We start from the raw sequence: 8065 nt of genomic DNA, 5'->3' as shown, positions 1-8065 counted from the left end.
TGCATACATTACCCCTTAAAATCGACACTGCGACATCATCCAATTCTTCCAGCTGTTAGCTAGCTAGCTGACTTGGCTAAGCTAGCTAGCTCCGCTAACGTTAGCTCACTGTCTCTGTTCGGCTGCAACGATACACATTAAACACTGAAAACACATTGAATGGTCGATAACATTCAAAAGGCGTGCGATGTGAACTTCAAAGAATGAGCACTGGATACAGCGCTTTAATTTACTTGCATTGAAACACGTCAATTCTAGTTCAAATCCAAGTCGGTCCCATATAACGTTAGTTTACGCCCACATTCTCATTTGCAGCACCTAGCTGGCGGGTGTAACCATAGTAACGAGTTTGGACGGCAGTCTTGCTCTACCTACCTGTGCCTGTGACCGGTTTACCGTCCTCTTGCCTGTGACATCATCCAACATGATTGGGCGTTGCTTCATATGCTACATATTTGTGGCATTGACTCTGAAACAACTTTTGAGTCACATTAACACCATGCATAGTCGCAGCCCTGACTTTCGCGTCGTGTGCGGGATTGATGGCTGTCCAAGTGAGTACAGGGTGTATAACTCCTTCTACTATCACGTGAAGCGGACACACGCACATCATCTTCTCCAAGTTGAAGCAGCGGAGGACGAAGGACCGACTCGCCACGGTTTACCTGGAGCAGGTGAACGGACAGCCGCAAACGACCACCAGACTAATGCAAGCCCCGTGGCTGAAGCGGAGGGCTCAAGCACCGTCATTCCAGCGGTAAGTCCTTACACAAGCTAAAATTTACCGTAATATTTATTTCAGGCTCTTTATTTAGGTCAACTGTGCTTGATCCAAGCACGTGTTTGTTTTTGTCAATGACAGGCTCAGGTTGTAATTTTAAGATAAAGTAATAGCAGTGTTGAAAGTAATGCGTTACTGTAATTCCACTACTTTTGTCAGTAACGAGTAATCGAACCAGTAACTCAAATACAACTAGCCTACTGAGATTTAAATCGACTAGTTAATGGTTACATTTATGTTGACAAACGCAGCCTACCGGCCCACAGATTGTCCACTTATGATCTAATGTCTAATGTTTAATTTTATATGCAGTAATTGGTAAATTAATTCACTTATTTGATTATTAGTTTAATTTGTTTAGTTTAATTATCAGTTATGTAATTCAGTTACCAGACTTCATTGAAAAAAATCAGTAACGTTAATGTTAGTCATTTAAACAACAAATTAAAAATTACAGGTTATCCTTCAACAGTTTGAATCAAGCATAGAGGCTGCAATATGTGTATTATTAGCTTATCATTCACAGTTATAACTGGCAGGTGTGACAGGAAGTTGTCTCCTTATAGCTTATTGGAATACAAGTTCAGTTCAAAGTCCTTTAGGAATGTTAATTTATTGGTAAGAGAGCAAGTGAAGGGATGGATACAATTTAGTGTGTGTGTCAATCTTAACACTCATGAAGTACAGATTTTTTCTGATGCTGTCAAAGTCATTGTTTTTTTGTAGTACTGTTTTGTTTTATTTTTATTAGTTGTTTTTGTTGTTATTTTACATACTCAAAATAAAGACACCAATCAGTAAAAATACACCCATCTTGTACCTTTTTATAGGAAGAAATCTAGTTAGCTAGCTTACCCAGGTAGTTGTCAGATTGTCCCGTGGTGCTACTTACAATGCCAATATTTTCCCTGTTTTAATAGACAGGTTTGTTGTTAATCTCTTTCAGAGTGGATTTCAAGAAGATGGAGAGGGTCGCATGAATGTTGACCTTTCTAAACATGCAACTGCATTTCTTCTTCAAGCCAGAGAAACCCATCGACTGACACAGGTAATTTATGCCATTGATTTTCCAATTAATATATTTCATTTTTAGCAGTTTAGTAGCAATAAGCTTAAACTGTAGAATGACTTAGCCACTGTTCAGACCTGGTATCTTGGCTGATCCGATCACAGGTGGACAGCTAAAGGCATGTCAGAGAAACACCTGACATTAGAATGTGTCTCCACATGCTTGTTCAGTGATCTCACTTCCCTGCCATATATGCAAATGTACACGTACTTTGTTGACAAAGCTGAGCTAAGAATAGAGACAACATAATACAACCAACACTTACACTTTAATTCAGCACTCTCCACTTGTGATCCTATTGCTCAAGACGCATTTTAAGTGTAAACAAGGTCTTAAAGCTGCAGAAGGCAATATTATTTCATGATAGTTTAGTTTTTGATCATTGCATGTCACTAACAATATGTAATTGAAGGGTTACTTTAAAAAAAAAAAAAGTGTCTGTGAAATTGCATGTATATGAATTTTATAATGTAGTATTTTTTGTTTTTGTTTTCTACTCCCCAGACAGCTGTTAACCAAATGGTGAGTGGAGTCCAGCAATATCAGGCCGCATTATTGGAGCACCTAAAACAGCAAATGAGCGACGTGATTGAGAGACATTCTGGGGACCTGGATCAACTAAAGAGTGATGCAATGGGGATATTTGACCAGTTTGTTGACCCTTTTTGTCAAATTGCTTCCACCCATTTGCAGGATAAGACAATCAAAGAACTGTTAGAACCAGTTGAACCAGAGATTGTTGTTGCAAAACAAACAGTATGTTATGTGAAACATGGAGACTCCAGAGTTCTTACCATTAAGGACCATTGTTTTCATTATATACCGTTGGTGAAAAGTTTGGAGCAGCTGCTATCACATCCAAGAACAATTGCAATGATTGATGAGAGGCCACAGACATGCAAGGATGGATTTGTCCATGATTTTATTGATGGAGACATTTTTAAGTCGCACCCACTGTTTTTGAAATTTCCCACAGCATTGCAGTTGGTTTTATATACAGATGAAATTGAGCTATGCAATCCTCTTGGATCTCGGGCAAACAAAAACAAATTGTTATTGATGTATTCCACCTTAGGTAACATCAACCCAAAATACAGATCAAGACTTGCTGCCATTCGTCTGCTTGCCATGGTAAAATCAAAAGAGCTTTCCCATTGTGGTATTGATGAGATATTTGAGAGGATTAACCGTGACTTAACTGAGCTGTGTGATGGTGTCCAGGTTGTCACTGCAAATGGTGAGAGGACAGTTTATGGAGCACTTATGTCTGTGTGCGGAGACACTCTAGCTCAGCATGAAGTGGCTGGATTTAAGATAGGAGTGGGATTTGCCTACAGTAAATGCAGGCACAGCGAATGCAACTTTGAAGACATGCAGGAACAATTTAATGAAGATTTGTTTGTTAAAAGGACAATGGCAAGTCATAACAGGCAATGTAATGACATTGAAAAGGCAAATACTGACTTTCTGAAAGACAATCTAAAAATGACATATGGCATAAATAGGAGAAGCAAATTAAGAGAATTTCCTCACTTTGATATAATCAATCAAACCCCACAGGACATCATGCATGTTATTCTTGAAGGTGTTGCCCCATATGAAATCAAATGTGTTTTAAAGCATCTTGTGCTTTCAGGGCATATGGACTTAGACACATTCAACAGTGCAATTATTTGTTTCCCTTATTCTCCTGTGGATGCAAGGGATAAGCCTTGCCCCATATCTGTCAATACACTGTCATCAAATGACAATAAACTGAAGCAGTCAGCTGGGCAGATGCTGGTTTTGTTAAAGATCCTGCCATTTCTCATTGACAAAATTGGAGAAAATGATTACACACAAATGCTACTTAAGTTGTTAGAGATAGTAAAAATTCTGTTTTCACCTATTATTGCTCTGTCAACCCTTTCAAGGCTGAAGCTTTTAATAGAGCAACATTTCAAACATTTCAAACAACTGTTTCCAGATGCAAATATTATACCTAAACAGCATTACTTGCTGTATCTTCCTTCTCAGATTAAGGCACTTGGTCCTACAGTGAGGCATATGTGTATGCGCTTTGAGTCAAAGCATTGCAGTGGGCTTTGAAAAGTAGTTTTAAAAATATCTGTAAGTCTCTTGTGAAGCACAACCAACTTTATGAATGTAGTCAGAATGTGTATGAGAAACATCCAATTTTTTCAAGTGAAGTTGACATGGGCCCAGCCTCTGAGGTGAAAAATGTTCACTATGTAGAAGGGAAAATTAAAGACTTCTTAGGAATAGAGCACGTTGAACATATAGTTTCAGTACAGTGGATTATGCAACATGGAAATAAGCATACATGTGGAAAATCTTTGGTTATTTCTAATGTCATCAATGATAATCCAGAGTTTGCACTTGTGAAAAACATTTATATTTTAAATGCGTCAGTGTATTGTTTTGAATGCCAACCTCTCTCTACAGTTGGGTGGAATGATCATTATTTAGCTTACGAGGTAGAAGTTCCCGACCTAGCTCAAGCCAATATTTTCATGGATGCTGAAAAGCTTGTTGATTATACATCATACTACTATGTAAACTTCAATAATAGCAAGTACATTCCACTGAAGTATGATCTCACAGACATCATCAAACATCATTCTTGAGTCTGTATTGAGTGTGGGTATTTGGGCTGAATTTTGTCATTCCGGGTCAAAATTGAACAATGCGTTTTTGTTTTAACTTTTTTGACACTTTTTCATGCTTTTGGCGCTTTTTAAAACATTTTTGTCCCTATTTTCAACACTTTCTTTTTTAATTAATGGTCAATAAACCTAATACAATGACATTATACCTATTTTTTGAGTTTGAAAAAAAGCAGATATGAATTATTTTTGACTAATAGAATACCGTATTTTCCGGACTATAAGTCGCTCCGGAGTATAAGTCGCATCGGTCAAAAAATGCGTCATGAAGAGGAAAAAAACATATATAAGTCGCACTGGACTATAAGTCGCATTTATTTAGAAATTGATTTCACAAAATCCAAGATCAAGAACAGACATTTAATCTGGAAAGGTAAGTTATTCAACTACACAGTAGCACACAGAACAAGGGGCTGAATACGGTAGGTGTCCGGTATGTTAACGTAACACATTAACAGTTATTCAACTATACAACAGAATACAGAACAACTACCAGGGCGTGGAGACGTAACTGCACTGTTGACGTGCATCTACATCTGTGGACTCGTTCCTCCAGCTCTGGCCATCTTGCTTTCAGCGCGCGACTAGCTTTCTTTGTTTTCTTCATTGCAGTAAGAGTCACCTTTTCGCCGGTCCCTCACAAGTTTCTCTCTCACTCCAAACTTTCTGCTGCTCGATTACCGTTTTCGGCTGCATATTTGACTACCTGCAGTCACCTGCAGTTTCTTTTTGCCTAGAGCGCCCTCTGGCGGCTGTAGACGGTAATGTTTTCAGCATGAAATAACATTTAAAAACGTGAAATTATAAATATTTTGATAAATAAGTCGCACCTGACTATAAGTCGCAGGACCAGCCAAAGTATGAAAAAAAGTGCGACTTATAGTCCGGAAAATACGGTAGTTAAAATAAGACTATGTTGAGTGAATCATAGACTGGTGTATGTTAAAGTTTGGTCAGGATGCTGTTTTGAAACCATTTAAACATTTTTTTTTCAAAAGCCATTGAACGTATATAAAACAACCAAAATTCAATAGAAGTAATCATTATCTTAATCTTAATCTTACCTGCGAAGAACATGGATGCATAAAAGTTTATGTTGTATGGGTTCCATACAACGTACATGCATCCAAGTTATTTTGAGGCAATTTGGTTGTTAAGAAACCCATATTTCTGATGTAAAAACTTTGAAAACAGGTCAAATTTGACCCGAGGACAACAGGAGGGTTAAGCACTTACAAACACTGTAATAGATGACCGCATTTATTTTTACTTTACTTTACTACTATAACTTTTGGAATAATGTGGTGCAGTATGTGCAGAGTACAACAGAACAGAGAAGGAAACATAATTCCAGCTTTTGCCTCTGTCTTTTTTACATATCAAATGGTTTGATGGAAATGTAAGACAAATAGCCACACTGTACTGTGCATTGTGAGTTGGGCACGTTAACCTGCAGTTTTCAATAAAGCAGATTTGTTGTCTCAATTCAAGTTAAGTCTATTTCTTGAAACAAGACAATTAATCTTTTACAAATAACACAGCAGCTTAAAAACCTTATGACATGTCAAAAAAGCTTGTTTCATCTGAGATATGTCTCAAAACAAGATGTTTTCAAGACAGTTTCACTTAACAAGATATTCAAGATGCACTGTCTAACAACAAGCTCCTTTGTCTCACTTAAATCTTGCTCTTTAGGTGATTTTGTCTTATATTAAGTGTGATGAGATATTTTGACTAGAAATTAGAAAAATATACTTGGCAAGATTTTGAGTTTTTGCAGTGTTGGAGGAAAAGTTAAAGAGAAAGATTTATCAAACAGCCGATGTTGCTTTAGATGTTGATCTAAAGTTGTCTTACTGTTCCACTGTAACTTTTGTCAGAGGTCAAAGCAGGAGTAGTCACTCTGCCTCGTATGACGCTGCTGACAGACTTGATGAAGCTGGACTTTCCAGCTCCGTTGGGTCCGTACAGAAGGATTCGGACATGTTTGATGTCCTTGTTTCCAGGCTTATACTCCTTCACATACTGGAGATCCCTCGCATTGTCTCTGTTAAGACAGGATCACATTTCATTTTAGATTTTAAAGAATTCCCCAAATTTCTCCCGCTTGATAGAAGTCCAGTTTCCTTTCATAAAGTCTAACTCGTGTGTACGTTTGAAACTGAATTCCAATAGAGTTGAAAGGTGAGTGTACTATTATGAAATGTAATTCAGTTGCTCTGAAACAGAATTTGAGCCTCACTGAAAGTCTCTGTCTAAACTTCTCCATTCAGTTGTCAGTTTAATAATTAATAAAGTTTATCTTATCTTATCTTATCTTAATTATACTGAGACAAACATCCGTTGGTTAAGGAAGAGCAATCAGCTGCAGATCCACAGAACTCTGGTTAAAGAACATTTTGATAGTTTGTTTACTGGATTAAATCCAAAGCCAACCTTCAGTTAGCGGCTGTAGCAACTCTCTGCTGGGTCTAACCTAGCAACAAGCTTCCTGTTGCTGTGTTACTAAGGGTAGACTCACCAGGCACCGGCTTTTGATTTCAAGTTGCTACAGCCGCTACCTGAAGGTCTGTCTCCAGAGCTGCAACCTGCTCTCCTCCCGGCAAAGTCTCCTCCAAGGATCTACAGTACCACTAATCAGAAGAAACACTAATCCAAAATAAGAACCAGCTAGCACCAGGCCCAGGATCCAGCAGGGTCCAGTAGGATCCAGCAGGGTCCAGCAGGATCCAGTAGGATCCAGCAGGGTCCAGTAAGGTCCAGCAGGATCCAGTAGGATCCAGCAGGGTCCAGTAAGGTCCAGCAGGATCCAGCAGGGTCCAGCAGGATCCAGCAGGGTCCAGCAGGATCCAGCAGGATCCAGTAGGAGCCGGAATTTAAAATGTAATTTAAGTGTATATGTGTATGTTGTTGTATTGTTGTAAGTGTAAGTGTTATACGACCTATAATTGGTGTGAATGCTGAAGGCCATGACTTTCTAATAATGTGCTCAGGGAGGCAATCTGACTTTCACACGAGGCACACTGAGCTTCCAAGTGAAGCCATGTCCACCAACTGCCGCGCTGCCTCCTGTACTAAATCCTACCAGAAATACCAGGAGGAGAAGAGAAACAGGCCCTTTTCAGACAGCTGCTGTCCTCGCATTTCTTACACAACACACACCATTCTTGGACAGGATGATTAGCAGGGTGTTGTGTCTCTCACAGTACTAAACATTAAGAGATAGGAGTTAGGGTTTTTGAGATAAGAGCAGGACTATCAAAGGTGCGTCAGAGCTTCGTTTCTGTGAGGACTCTCTGAGACAAGAGTCTTCATGGCAACCTTTAACTGCAGTTGGTCATGTGACCTGATCCCTGACATGTTGACCTGTTGCTGTGAAGTTACCAGAGGTGGGACAAAGTCATTGTTATGCAAGTCACAAGTAAGTCTCAAGTCTTTGCCCTCGAGTCCCGAGTCAAGTCGAGTCAAAGATGAGGCAAGTCCCGAGTCGAGTCACAAGTCAAAGCCAACAAGTCTCAAGTCGAGTCCAAAGTCCTACCATTTTAGTTT

This window comes from Sander lucioperca, chromosome 16 (genome assembly GCF_008315115.2).
Source record: "Sander lucioperca isolate FBNREF2018 chromosome 16, SLUC_FBN_1.2, whole genome shotgun sequence".
In the NCBI taxonomy this organism is placed as follows: domain Eukaryota; kingdom Metazoa; phylum Chordata; class Actinopteri; order Perciformes; family Percidae; genus Sander; species Sander lucioperca.
Note: the sequence above shows the minus strand (reverse complement) of the source record.